Raw genomic sequence first — 13,936 nt, 5'->3', positions numbered from 1 at the left:
ACCACCTCGTCCTACAATACTATATATCACTCAGATCCCTCACAATCGACCACCACCCCTCCTGCAATACTAAATATCAATCAGATCCCTCACAATCGACCACCACCCCCTCCTGCAATACTATATATCAATCGGATCCATCCCTCACAATCGACCACCACCCCCCTCCTGCAATACTAAATATCAATCAGATCCCTCACAATCGACCACCACCCCCCTCCTGCAATACTAAATATCAATCAGATCCCTCACAATCGACCACCACCTCGTCCTACAATACTATATATCACTCAGATCCCTCACAATCGACCACCACCCCTCCTGCAATACTAAATATCAATCAGATCCCTCACAATCGACCACCACCCCCTCCTGCAATACTATATATCACTCGGATCCATCCCTCACAATCGACCACCACCCCCCTCCTGCAATACTAAATATCAATCAGATCCCTCACAATCGACCACCACCCCCCTCCTGCAATACTAAATATCAATCAGATCCCTCACAATCGACCACCACCTCGTCCTACAATACTATATATCACTCAGATCCCTCACAATCGACCACCACCTCCCTCCTGCAATACTAAATATCAATCAGATCCCTCACAATCGACCACCACCCCCCTCCTGCAATACTAAATATCAATCAGATCCCTCACAATCGACCACCACCCCCTCCTGCAATACTAAATATCAATCAGATCCCTCACAATCGACCACCACCTCCCTCCTGCAATACTAAATATCAATCAGATCCCTCACAATCGACCACCACCTCCCTCCTGCAATACTATATATCACTCAAATCCCTCACAATCGACCACCACCTCCCTCCTGCAATACTAAATATCAATCAGATCCCTCACAATCGACCACCACCTCCCTCCTGCAATACTAAATATCACTCAGATCCCTCACAATCGACCACCACCTCCCTCCTGCAATACTATATATCACTCAAATCCCTCACAATCGACCACCACCTCCCTCCTGCAATACTAAATATCAATCAAATCCCTCACAATCGACCACCACCTCCCTCCTGCAATACTATATATCACTCAAATCCCTCACAATCGACCACCACCTCCCTCCTGCAATACTAAATATCACTCAGATCCCTCACAATCGACCACCACCTCCCTCCTGCAATACTATATATCACTCAAATCCCTCACAATCGACCACCACCTCCCTCCTGCAATACTAAATATCACTCAGATCCCTCACAATCGACCACCACCTCCCTCCTGCAATACTAAATATCACTCAGATCCCTCACAATCGACCACCACCTCCCTCCTGCAATACTAAATATCACTCAGATCCCTCACAATCGACCACCACCTCCCTCCTGCAATACTAAATATCAATCAAATCCCTCACAATCGACCACCACCTCCCTCCTGCAATACTATATATCACTCAAATCCCTCACAATCGACCACCACCTCCCTCCTGCAATACTAAATATCAATCAGATCCCTCACAATCGACCACCACCTCCCTCCTGCAATACTAAATATCACTCAGATCCCTCACAATCGACCAGCACCACCCCCTCCTATAACACCAAATATCTATCAGATCCCTCGCAATTAACCACCACACTCTCCCTCAATCCGCTACTCAGCTGAATGTGGTCGCTCTTTGCCAAATTGCCGACACGGCAGATAACCGGACGCGGCGGCCATTACATTACCGAATAAAATTTTCGAGCAGGCCTCATCGTCATTTAGATTCCGGTCACGTTAATATTAACTAAGACTTTTGATTTATATATCTCTCTACGAATAAAACTTTAATAATTAGCACGATCTTTCACAAGATGCTCCAAATATGTTCGAAAAAAATGGTAAAAGCAAAAACACTTCAATTCATCGGATTAAAATAAAAAAAAAGGGGAGACCACGTTTAAAACCAGGCTTACAAATAAACCAACATTCTAAAGAGTAATTTCAAAATTATTTGATTAAAAAACAAAATAAGATTTGCACACGTGTTCTTCAAATCCTTTAAAAGTTTAAACGCCCAAGTCAAACTTTAAAATGCAAGTAAACCCGACCACCAACCATAACTACCTGAACATGACAATGAAAGAAAAGAAAAAAATGGAGGCCAAACAACGCTTTATAGGCGGAAATCGGAAATGATGTCACTAAGTGAACCCTCCCCGCCCACCCACGGAAAATAAAACGTATGTTTGTGACTTTGTGTTCTTTTATTCAAATGTAAGTGTATTTTTCGATCACAAATATATATTCCGTATACTTAAAAACACTATTCCGAAAAGAAAACTGATATTTTTGAGCAGTACAAACAAATTCCGTGCTCTGATGCTAACTATTCCTCTAAGGCAAAGCGACGCGCACAAAGAGACAGCATTTTCATGAGTCGGCATTTAGATTTTTCTTTGTCGTCACCACTTTCCATTATTTCTCAATCAAATTAATCAGAGAAAAACATTTACCCAAGCAAAAAAAGTTCAAAAAAATTGAGCGGTTGGAATTCAGTGCTGAAGTCACCTGAGGCGCGTGCGATTTGGTCTCTTCCGAAGACAGAAGACTTCCGGAATATTGCTTTGCGCCGAAGCCGAACAGGCAGAAGAGAAGCAAGATGGCGCCCAAACATGTATTACTCGCGCTCATGATGGAAGAATTAGACAAAGATGACACTACATCACAAGTTGATGCAAATATCTAGATTGTGTTTTCACTTGCAAGTTTTGCTGCGTAAGTATAACCTCTTCTCTTCCGCCTCTTCTTCCTCTTCTAACGGCCTCTTCTGCTGGATAACGGAAGAGGCAGAAGAGCTTCCGAGAAGAGAAGAGTCCAAATTGAACGACCGGAAGAGTCTTCCGGAAGGCTCTTCCTCTTCCAGAGGTGCAATTGCAAATCGCACGCGCCTCTGGCGAGCATTGAACATGCCGATTGGTAACGGACCACACCCCCGAACTACTCCATCATGATTTAGTTTACCGTTTAGCAATCTTTCAGGAGTGCAATGTATATGTCCTAATTTACTCTATGTGTTTGTTTTTATTGATGTACCCGCGAGATAATAAATTAAATGAAAGCTAATATTGGGTTTGGGCTTTCATCCGAAGTATTTCACGTTCGACATGTCATTTTAGTCCAATTTTTAAACGATAAAACGATAACATTTTATCAACATTTTTTTGTCACTTTCCATTCGTTTTACTTTCTTTTCACCTTTGTGTTTTTACCATACATTTGCTTCGAGTGTATTAGGCGTTGTATAATCGCAAACTAAAAATTGAGGGTGCTTCACATTTTAAAAAAACATTTTTTTTTGTTGGCAGGGGGCATATTGGGTTGTTTGCCATTGACTTGCTAGCATTACTTATGGCAGAATTTGGAATTTATATATGGTGCCGGTGATGGTGTAATGAACTCAAGCAGACGCCATTGTGCAGTAAGCAAGTCTGATATATTCACGTGATTGCGTCATCCCGCAGCGCAATCCGCAACCCCAAAAACCACAACAATAATAAACATAGGGGCAATACCCCTGGCGCTCACCTGGTATAATAAACACTATACTGCACCGAATAAAGGTATTTTAAACCAATTTCAATGCTTTCTAGAAGACAGGGCAGCATGTAGAATCATACTAACAATCATAAGACTTTAAACAAACAAACAAAAAAATACATATTTTGGGGGGCAACCGACCCTAATTTTTCCAATGCCTGAACAAACATTGGTACATCATGGATGATGAAGGTTGTTGTGAAGTTTCATCAAAATTGTGTGTATAGGTTCTGAGAAAAAAAGCAAATACCTATTTTGGGGGGCAAGCCCCCCCAATAGCTCACCTTAGACCCCGATTTTTTAAATGCCAGGAATAAACTTTGGTACATCACGGTTGATTAAGGATGTGGTCAAGTTTCATCAGAATTGCATGTGTAGTTTCTGAGAAGCAAGCAAATACCTATTTTCGGGGAAAAACCCCCCACCCCCGTAGATCCCCAAAAGGGCAGATTTTTTTAATGCTGTGAACAAAAGTTGGTGCATCACGGGTGATGAAGGTTGTGGTTAAGTTTCATCGGAATTGTGTGTGTAGTTTCTGAGAAGAAAGCAAACATCGATTTTGGGGGGCAACCCCCAGTAGACACCCAAATGGGGTAGATTTTTTTAGTGCCGTGAACAAACTTTGGTACATCACGGGTGGTGAAGGTTGTGGTCAAGTTTCATCGAAATCGTGTGTATAGTTTCAGAGGAAAAAGCAAATTCCTATTTTGGGGGGTCAAACCTGGATCCACTTTGACCCCGGTTTACCCCCTTAGACCCCGATTTTTTTTTAATGCCGTGAACAAACTTTAGTCACAACACAACAAATATAATTTGTGCCAAATTTGGTTGCAATCCCTTCAGCGGTTTCGGAGAAGAAGTTTCAAGTGTTTATGGACGGACGGACTGACGGATGGACGGACGACACGCCATCGCATAAGCTCCCCTGAACTTCGTTCCAGGTGAGTTAATTCCTTTTTTTAATTGTTCTTAAAGACCCAGACATCTGGGAGGGTTCACATTCCTTTTTTTATTGTTCTTAAACATCCAGACGTCTGGGAGGGTTCACGGCCCTGCCGCTCCTGGTGGTGTACTTGGCGTTTCTGGGTGATGCAGCGCCTTGAGGAGAAGACGCTGTTGGTAAACTCCAGGATCCCGATACTTGTACATTGGGACTTGGGGACTCGTATAAATTCTCCACTAGGGTATTCTGTTGAGGAACAGGAGCAGGGACATCATTCACATCCGAGAAAACATATGAGCAAGAGGATGGCTGACTTTCCGAAGGGTTAAAGTTGGCTGATGGGGGTACACCACAGAGATGACGCCTGTTATGCCGATACATGTTGCTTGCCGTCCTCACCACATACGAACGGGGGCTGTTGTGATGTGCCTCGACCACACCTGGGATCCAATGCCTGGCATCTTGGCTTGGTAACATCCGAACACTGTCTCCTGGCTGAAGTGGTGGCAGACCTGACATAGATGGCTTGTCGTGATAGGGCTTTTGTTTCTCCTTCTGTACATCCAAGCGAGATTGCACGATGTGATGGTCATGCTGAGCAGGCTTGAGAAGGGCACGGTTACAGGGCAGTGGGTTTCTGGAGCATTTCCCCATTAAGAGTTGAGTTGGGGACAAGTTTATTCCTTCAAATGGAGTGGTATGATCGTCTAGCAGGGATAATTACTTATCAGTTGATTTCTTCTCGAGCTTTTTAACTGTCTGGATCGCTCTTTCTGCCTTTCCATTGGCACTCTGGAATTTGGGGGACACAATATTATGTGTGATGCCGTATTCTTTACAAAACAGAGAAAATTCCTCTGACATGTGTTACGGATTTGTCACTTCCGTTGTGGTGGTTTTCATCCACTGTAAACATTTCTGATTCCATGTACTATTATTGTTTTCAAAAGGTTTATTGTTTATGAACTGTTTTAAAAAGGTGAAAAAGTTAGTGTTAAAAGAAATCGGAAACCGGATCGGGAACCGGACGACGAAGAGGAAGAAGAGAAAAAAGAAGGCGGAGCGAGTGAGGTCGGACAAGAAGCATAGTATTTGCGGTCTGGAGCGAACGTTGGCGAACAACAGTCACCAGCGAACTTTCGGGTTTCCCAGGAAAGGGATTCCTGCGACAGAGTGGTTATCGCTGTGACAGATTAACCTGCGTGTCAGGTTTTGCGATTCGATTCAGGAGAGAATCATCGTCGTGCCATTGCGCCACGAGACCGGGCCATCGGCCATTTTGACTCGCGCAGGACTTGCGCTTCGCTCACGGTTTCGTCTCGTTTCGACCATTTTCACCGCATTCAGACGTCGATCTGGGGTGTGTGTGTGTGACGTGCCTTTTGAGTGGAAAGTCTGCGTGTCGCCGACTGTGAGCTGTGGAACGTCCATACCCGAGGGTGTGATTTCCCCGTCGCCTGGAGGGCACATTTGGATTTCCCAGTCGCCTTGAGGGCGCCTTTGCACAGCTTTGGCCACGTGACTGTGACTATCATCCGAACGGGATTCTGGTCTCGATTGGACATTGATCTATCGATCGCTGGAGCAGATCGACGTTGGCTTGAAGCCGGGGATGAGAGACATTGGGGATGTTCTTGTTTCACTCACTTGGAGCACAGTGAGTTATATATTACAAAACTGATGGTACCATCATAGGATATTGATTGTACTTTTGATTCATATTATTGTTGTACTGTTATTCTTGTGTGATCTTAATACAATATGTGTTTGTGAGTAACAATTGGTGTGGCTTCACCATTGATCTTTGACATACAGAATAACACATTTTTCTGCCGTGACTCCTCTCGGGGCTCGGAGGTACACCGTGACCAGGGGGTCGGGGAGGAGCACGTAACACATGTACTGACTTCCAGAATCACTTCGCAGTTTCTCTGGAATGCCATGACGCCAAAACTGCTGCCTGACAGCTTCGATCAGCGAGCGAGTCGTAACGTCCTTGAGGCGGTCTACCTCCACAAACTTGGAGTAATAATCGACCGTGAGCAAGTACTGCTTTGCTTCAAAATCTAAAATGTCACTCCCAACTTCGATAAATGGAAGATCAGGTGCATAAGTTGGCAAGAGGGTCTCCCGTTGTTGAGCCCTTTGATACTCCGCATGCTTGCAACAATTCTGGACCATTTCTTCAATGTCAGAGTTCATTGAGGGCCAGCACATGACTTCATGAGTACAAGCTGTTTGCACTTGGACATTCCCAAATGCTAACAATTCTGGACCATTTCCTCAATCTCAGAGTTCATTGAGGGCCAACACATGACTTCACGAGCACACTGTTTGCACCTGGACATTCCCAAGTGTGATTCATGAACCAGCTTAAGCATTTTGCGACTGAGGTTTGGTGGGATGACAAGACTTATGCCTTTGTAGACAACACCGTCTAAGATTGCAAATTGTGTTCTGGGATGAAAGTAAGGACGGATCGGTCCAGAAACTTCCTTTCGGGAGTCAGGCCATCCACTTTGAATTACACTGCAGGGAAGGCTCAATTCTCTCAGAGTAGCTTCTTGGAATTCGAGGTATTTCTCACTCATGATTGTGAGAGACTGGAACATGTTGACAGACTCAAGCTCCTTGCCAGCTTCCGAGCCGGTAGAAGTGCAGGGGGGACAATGTGTCTGGAAGCACTAGGTCAGAACCACGGCAATACTTAACCTCCAAATCATACCGCTGAAGCTTTAGCAACATGTGTTGTAAACGCATGGGAGAAGATAGGAGATGTTTCTTGAAGATTTCCTCGAGCGGCTTATGGTCCTTGTATACCACTGCTAATTTCCCAAATATGTAGTAGTGAAAGGTCTCTGTTGCATGGACGATGGAGAGCATTTCCTTCTCAATCATGGCGTAGCGGACACTCGGGATATGTTAGGCTGCGTGATGTGAACGCTATGGGGGTGCCGTTCTGGAGCAAACAGGCACCCATGGCATTCTGGCTGGCATCAGTTTGTATTTCGAGTGGATGAGTTACATCGCAGTACGGGAGAACCAGGGCAAAAATACACGCATGCTTCAGTTTCTCAAATGATCGCTCCTGAGCTAACTGCCAGGTGAACTCCACATCAGTTTTGCAGAGATTGTCGAGACGTTTGCTCATGGCGCTTATGTTGGGGATAAACCTCGCTAAATACTGTAGCAACCCAAGGAAACGCTTGACTCCATGTTTGTCTGTTGGACGTGGCATTTTCTCAACAGCTTCTGTCTTGAGCGGATCTGGCCGCACTCCTGCCGCTGTGAGCAGGTGGCCTACGTAAGGGACTGAAGATTTCTGGATCTGGCACTTCCTAAAGTTTAGCTGCAGGTTATAACTTGCAGCCCATTGCATAACTTGCTTCAAGACATGGTCATGGTGTCTGATGTCACAACTGGCGACTAGGATGTCATTCATTACTGCTGTTGCCCATTTGATCCCTTCCAGCATCTGGTCCATAATTCGCTGGAATATCTCAGGAGAGCACTTCAAACCATAGGGAAGATGCAACCAGCGGTAACTCCCCAAACGGTGTATTGAATGTGGTCAAGAATGAGGATGACTCGTCAAGACAGATTTGCATAAATCCGATAAGGGCATCAAGCACTGAAAAAACCTGAGCTCCAGGGATTTGAGCCAAAACGTCCTGAATAGTTCTCATCTGGTAGTGCTCATGCTTTATGCACTTATTCAAGTCCCTGGGGTCTATACAGATGCAGATTGCCTTTGCGAAGAGCTACTACCATGGAACTCACCCACTCGGTCGGGCATTCTACCTTTGTGATGTGACCTTCGATTTCTTTGAACGTCAGATTCCTCGACTCGTTCTTGAGGAAGATCCACATGGTCTGGATCAGTCTCTACATCAAGGAACTTTAGGTTGTGAAGTCTCATCCGATACACTGCCAGCCAGTGACCGGGCTTCTTCCAGTAAGAGCAGTCAGAGTTGATTTCTGGACACTTGGCTTGACTGTGCACTGACTGACCACATCTGCTGCAGGGACCTTTTGCTTGACCATGCTTGGTAGAGTTGCTCCTAGAACGTTCAGTCTGGTGCTGACCTTGCTCGTTTCCAGATTTGAGAGCTGAGATGAGAGTCTCCTCATCCCGAACTATCCTCAATTCTTTTGCGAGAGCTCAAGCTGTTGGCCGATTTCTATGGCTTTGGCCAGTGTGAGCTCCTCTCCCCTATCGAGGAGTTTTATTGGACCCTCTTATTATGACTGTCATCAATGATATAATCGACGAGGATGTCATCCGGGTTTCGGTGATCACAATCCATAAGAATTATCCTCAGATCTTTTATAAAATTGTCAAAAGACTCACCACACCACTGGCGCCTTTGCTTCAGTCGGTGTCTGGCAACCATCTTGTTTTTCCTGGGCTGCACTTAGTTCTGAAATTTGTCGAGCACTTTCTCCGGGTCTTCTTTATCTCCTTCCTCCAAAGCATGTGTTTGGTAGATTTGCCGACCTTGTTCGCCGATCGCACAGGAAGCAAGTCTGATTTATTCTCGTGATTGCATCCTCACGCAGCACAATCTGCAACCCAAAAAAACAAAACAATAACAAGAAAGAGCAAGCAGAGATTGCAGACCCTTGCCAGGATGTGTTTTCAGTGGTTTTTAAGGCTTTTGTGTTAAAAACAAATATGGCGGCCGAACCACGAAACCGATGACGTCATAACTATTTTTTTCTCCACTAATTTATCCCAAGATGAAGCTCAAGAAATTTCATCTTGATCGGATGAAGTTTTGTACTTGTCGAATTATGACGTCATAATGGAGGCACCTATGACATAATAATAATAATAATAATAATTCATTTATTTTGTATAGCGCTTTTCCAGAAGCCCAAAGGCGCTTTGACAGAGTGGCAAACATAATGCATAACAATACATGAAAACAACAATTGCAAAAAGACAAGAATCAATAGGGAAATATTTAAAGCAAAAGGAGGGAGAAGGAGAAGAGATAGTCAGGGGTTAAATGCTGTGGGTTGAATGTTGAATGCAGTGTTGAACAGGTGGGTCTTTAGTGATGTTTTGAATGTGGTGAGTGAGGAGGAGTCTCTGATGGTGTGAGGTAGTGAGTTCCAGAGGGTGGGAGCAGCGATGGAGAAGGCCCTGTCCCCCCAGGATCTGAATTTGGTCCGGATGGAGGGGGTCAGGAGGTTGGTACCAGCAGAGCGGAGGTTGCGGGTGGGAGTGTGTCTGGAGAGGAGGTCAGCCAGGTAGGATGGGGCCAGGTTATGGAGGGCTTTGTATGTCAAGAGGAGGATTTTGTACTGGATTCTCTGGGGGATGGGGAGCCAGTGAAGCTTGTAAAGGACGGGGGTGATGTGGTCACGGGTCCGGGAATGGGTGAGTAGACGGGCAGCGGAGTTCTGAATGTATTGGAGTTTATTGGTGATTTTTGAGGGTGAACCATAGAGGAGGCTATTGCAGTAGTCCAGACGGGAGGTGATGAAGGCGTGGATGAGGGTTTCTGCAGCCGTGGAGGAGAGGGATGAGCGGAGACGGGCAATGTTTTTCAGGTGAAAGAAGGCTGACTTTGTGATCTGTTTAGTGTATTTGTCGAAGGAAAGGGTTTGGTCAAAGATGACGCCAAGATTCCGGATGTGAGGGGAGGTGGATACTGGGATACCGTCGATGTTGAGGGCAAAGTTATGGGTGGATTTTGTGAGCGTTTTTGGGCCAATGATGATTATTTCAGATTTATCACAGTTAAGCTTGAGGAAGTTGATTTGAAGCCAGGATTTTATTTCAGTGATGCAGTTTGTCAGGATAGAGTGGGTGTCGGTGGAGACGGACTTGGTGGAGATGAAAAGCTGGATGTCATCGGCGAAGCAGTGGAATTGGAGACCATGACGGCGGATTAAGTGACCGAGCGGGGACAGGTAAAGGATGAAGAGGAGGGGGCCAAGAACTGAACCTTGGGGGACACCTTGGGGGAGGGGAGCAGTGGGGGATTTGCAGTTATTGATGGAGATGAACTGGCATCTGTCAGAGAGGTATGATTTAATCAAAGAGAGGGCAGTGCCGGTAACGTTAAAGGTGGATTCGAGTCGGGTGAGGAGGATAGTGTGATCGATGGTGTCAAAGGCAGCGCTGAGGTCGAGGAGGACGAGAATGTTGAGGTTGCCAGCGTCAGAGGAGAGGAGAAGGTCGTTGGTGATTTTGAGGAGAGCAGTTTCAGTACTGTGGTTGGAGCGGAATCCGGATTGGAATGTTTCATACAGGTTATTGGCAGAGAGATGATGTTTGAGTTGAGTGGCTACAGCGCGTTCCAAAACTTTTGACAGAAAGGGTAGGTTGGAGATGGGTCTGAAGTTGTTTAGGGTGTCAGGGTTTAGACCAGGTTTTTTTAGAATGGGGGTAACAGCAGCAATTTTGAGGGAAGGTGGGACGATGCCTGTAGACAGGGAGGAGTTTATTGTTGCGATGATAAGTGGAGAGAGAGCAGGGAGGGAGGCTTTGACAAAGCTGGAGGGGATGGGGTCAAGAGTGCAGGTGGCAGTTTTCATTCCTATGAGGAGTTCAGAGAGGTCAGTAGGGGAGATTGGGGAGAACCGAGACAGGGGATGGCAGGACAAGGGGGGGCAGGTGGTTGGAGGGGGAGCGGGTGCGGCGGTGGTCAAGCTGTTGTAGATGTTGTCAATTTTGCGTTGGAAGAAAGAGAGGAAGGAGATGCAGTTGTCTACTGCGAATGACTGGGTGGTGGTGTTCAGGGGGCGGAGGAGTTTGTTTATTGTCGAGAAGAGTGCTTTTGGGTTTCCGGAGCCAGAGTGGATAATTTGAGAGTAGTAGGCAGAGCGGGCGCGGGAGAGGGCATCTTTGTAGTGTTGTATGTGGTCCTTGTAGGCTTGGGAGTGAACTGTGAGACCCGTTTTATTGCGGAGTCTTTCAAGTTGGCGAGCACGAGTTTTTATCAGGTGGAGTTCAGGGGTAAACCAGGGAGCAGAATGGGTGAAAGAAACTGTTTTGGTTTTTACAGGTGCAAGCTGGTCAAGGCAGGAGGAGAGAGTGTGGTTGTAGTAGTCAGTGAGGTCGGAAGGGGTGTGGAGGTCAATGAAGGGAGAAGTGGACATTTTTTCAGAGAGGGTGGATGAGAATGAGGTAGGTGAAAGAGCGTTTAGCTTACGGAAGTTGATTGTGCGATAATGCCTTGGTGTTGGGGCGGGGATGTTGATGGTCAGAGTGATGGCTAAGTGGTCAGAGAGGGTGAGGTCGGAGCCATAGAGATGGTGCAAACTTAATCCAGTGGAGCAGACAAGGTCCAAAATGTGACCACGGATATGGGTAGGAAAGTCGACATGTTGAGTGAGGTTAAAGCAGGTGAGTAAATCAGTGAAGTCAGTGGTTATTGTGGAGTCAGTGGAGTCCATGTGGATATTGAAATCACCAAGGAGGAGGATTGAGGGGGAGAGGGAACATAGCTGGGTCAGAAAGTAGGAGAAGTCAGACAGGAATGATGGGTGTGGTTTGGGAGGGCGGTAGACGACAGCCATGACTGACTGCGTGTGACCAGAGAGTTTTAAAGCCAGGTGTTCAAATGATGGAGCAGATGAGATGGAGATGAGGTTGGTCTTGATGTCTTGATGGTGGATAACGGCAATTCCACCACCTCAGCCCTCCGAGCGTGGTTTATTGACGTAGGAATATCCATTGGGTGTGGTGAGGTTAAGTGTGTAGTAGTCCAGAGGTTGTTGCCAGGTTTCGGTGAGACAGAGAAAGTCCAGTTTGTTATCCAGGATGTATTCGTTCAGGATGAGGCATTTGTTGTTGAGGGACCGGGTGTTGAACAGGGTGAGCTTGATGTTGTTTTGAACAGCAGGGATGAATTCAGGTGATTTAGCCAGGGTTCGTAGGCAGGAGGTGCGATCGTGTGGGTTGCTGTGACCAGGTGCGCTGGGACGAAGAGTGAGAGTGCGCAGAGCCGACCAGAGGACGGGGATGGAGTGACCTGATTGCAAATAAACAAACTTACGACCGGAGCCACGGTGAATGTACCTGGGTCGTCGGAGGAGTCCATTTGATTTGATGGCAGAGATGCATGATGGGGTGGAGCGGGTATTGAGCAGAAGAAGCCTTGCGGCGGAGTACCTCAGAGCCATGCCAGGCAGGAGCGAAGGGACGAGTACGAGGCCAAGGTCGAGGAGGTAAAGCGGCAAACGCAGCGGCAAACGCAGCGGCAAACGACTGCAGCCGCTAATCAAGACCACAGCGGCAAACAGCCACCGCCGCAAACAACGGCCACAAACAACGGGAGCGGGCCTGAGGAAATAGTGGAGGAGCCGGGCAGGCGAAGCCAGGAGCAGAGCCGGGACCGAGCAGAGGGCAGACCCAACGGTCAAAAATCCGCCACGACCACCAGAAAAACAAACTATGTACAATGGCCCAGTCGGAGAAGCGGCGAACAAGTAACGCCAGCGTCCTCTCCAGACCGGACCGGAAGCGGAAGTCATTCAATTCATCCAGATTGGCTATTGGAGGGACCATCTTCGCAATTTGTCGTCCCAACATGTCCCGAACGTGCATTACATCGGGAATGGAACAACCTGCCACAGCAACGCATACGACGGCTTACAGGGTCTATGAGACGTAGGGTTGAGTCAGTGATCCGATCACGTGGGTCCTACACACGTTATTGACGCAAAGATCGCTAGAGGTCTTCTCAGAACAATGACTGTACGTTAGAAAACATAAACGTCATCCACACTGTCCGTGATGGACCTATAGCTCCATACTTAAATTGAGGTGAAAATATGCCTAAAATTCCCAAAAAATTTCACCTTAAATTATTCAGAATAAAATATTGAAAACGGCATGATTGTTATGTTTTTATGTGACCATAATATCACTTCTCCAGAAAATATAGCAATAACATGGGTATATTACACTGTTTTGACGACAACAAACTTGTAATGTGCGAGGTTGTAAAAAAACGGGGGGGGTGCTTAACTTAATTCTTTGTGTATACTTGTAAAATCTTCGATTTTGCAAGTAACAAGAAAACGTCATGCGTAGCACGATACTTGCAAAATACGCCCTCCCCCAAACGTTTACCATTGATACAGCAAATTGTCCATTTCATGAAGATTAAAATTTACAATCTTGATCAAAGCTCGGGTCAACAGGATGAAAAGTGACGATTTTTCAGATGAAAAATGATGATTTTGGAAGGTTGACCTTGAGGTGACCTTTGACCTTTTGACCTCAAAAATAGTTAGTTTCCCTATTTAGTGACTCAATGTGCAAATGCTGTTCAATTTTCAAGTCAATTGGATGAAAATTGAGGATTTTAGAAATTTGGCCTATGTTGACCATTTGGCCTACGTTGACCTCAAAAATACTTGGTGGTTGAATTCAGTGACCAGATATGCAAGTGGTCTTCAAATTTCAAGTC

Source organism: Myxine glutinosa, chromosome 11, assembly GCF_964187855.1.
Source record: "Myxine glutinosa chromosome 11, kmMyxGlut1.1, whole genome shotgun sequence".
NCBI lineage: Eukaryota > Metazoa > Chordata > Myxini > Myxiniformes > Myxinidae > Myxine > Myxine glutinosa.
Note: the sequence above shows the minus strand (reverse complement) of the source record.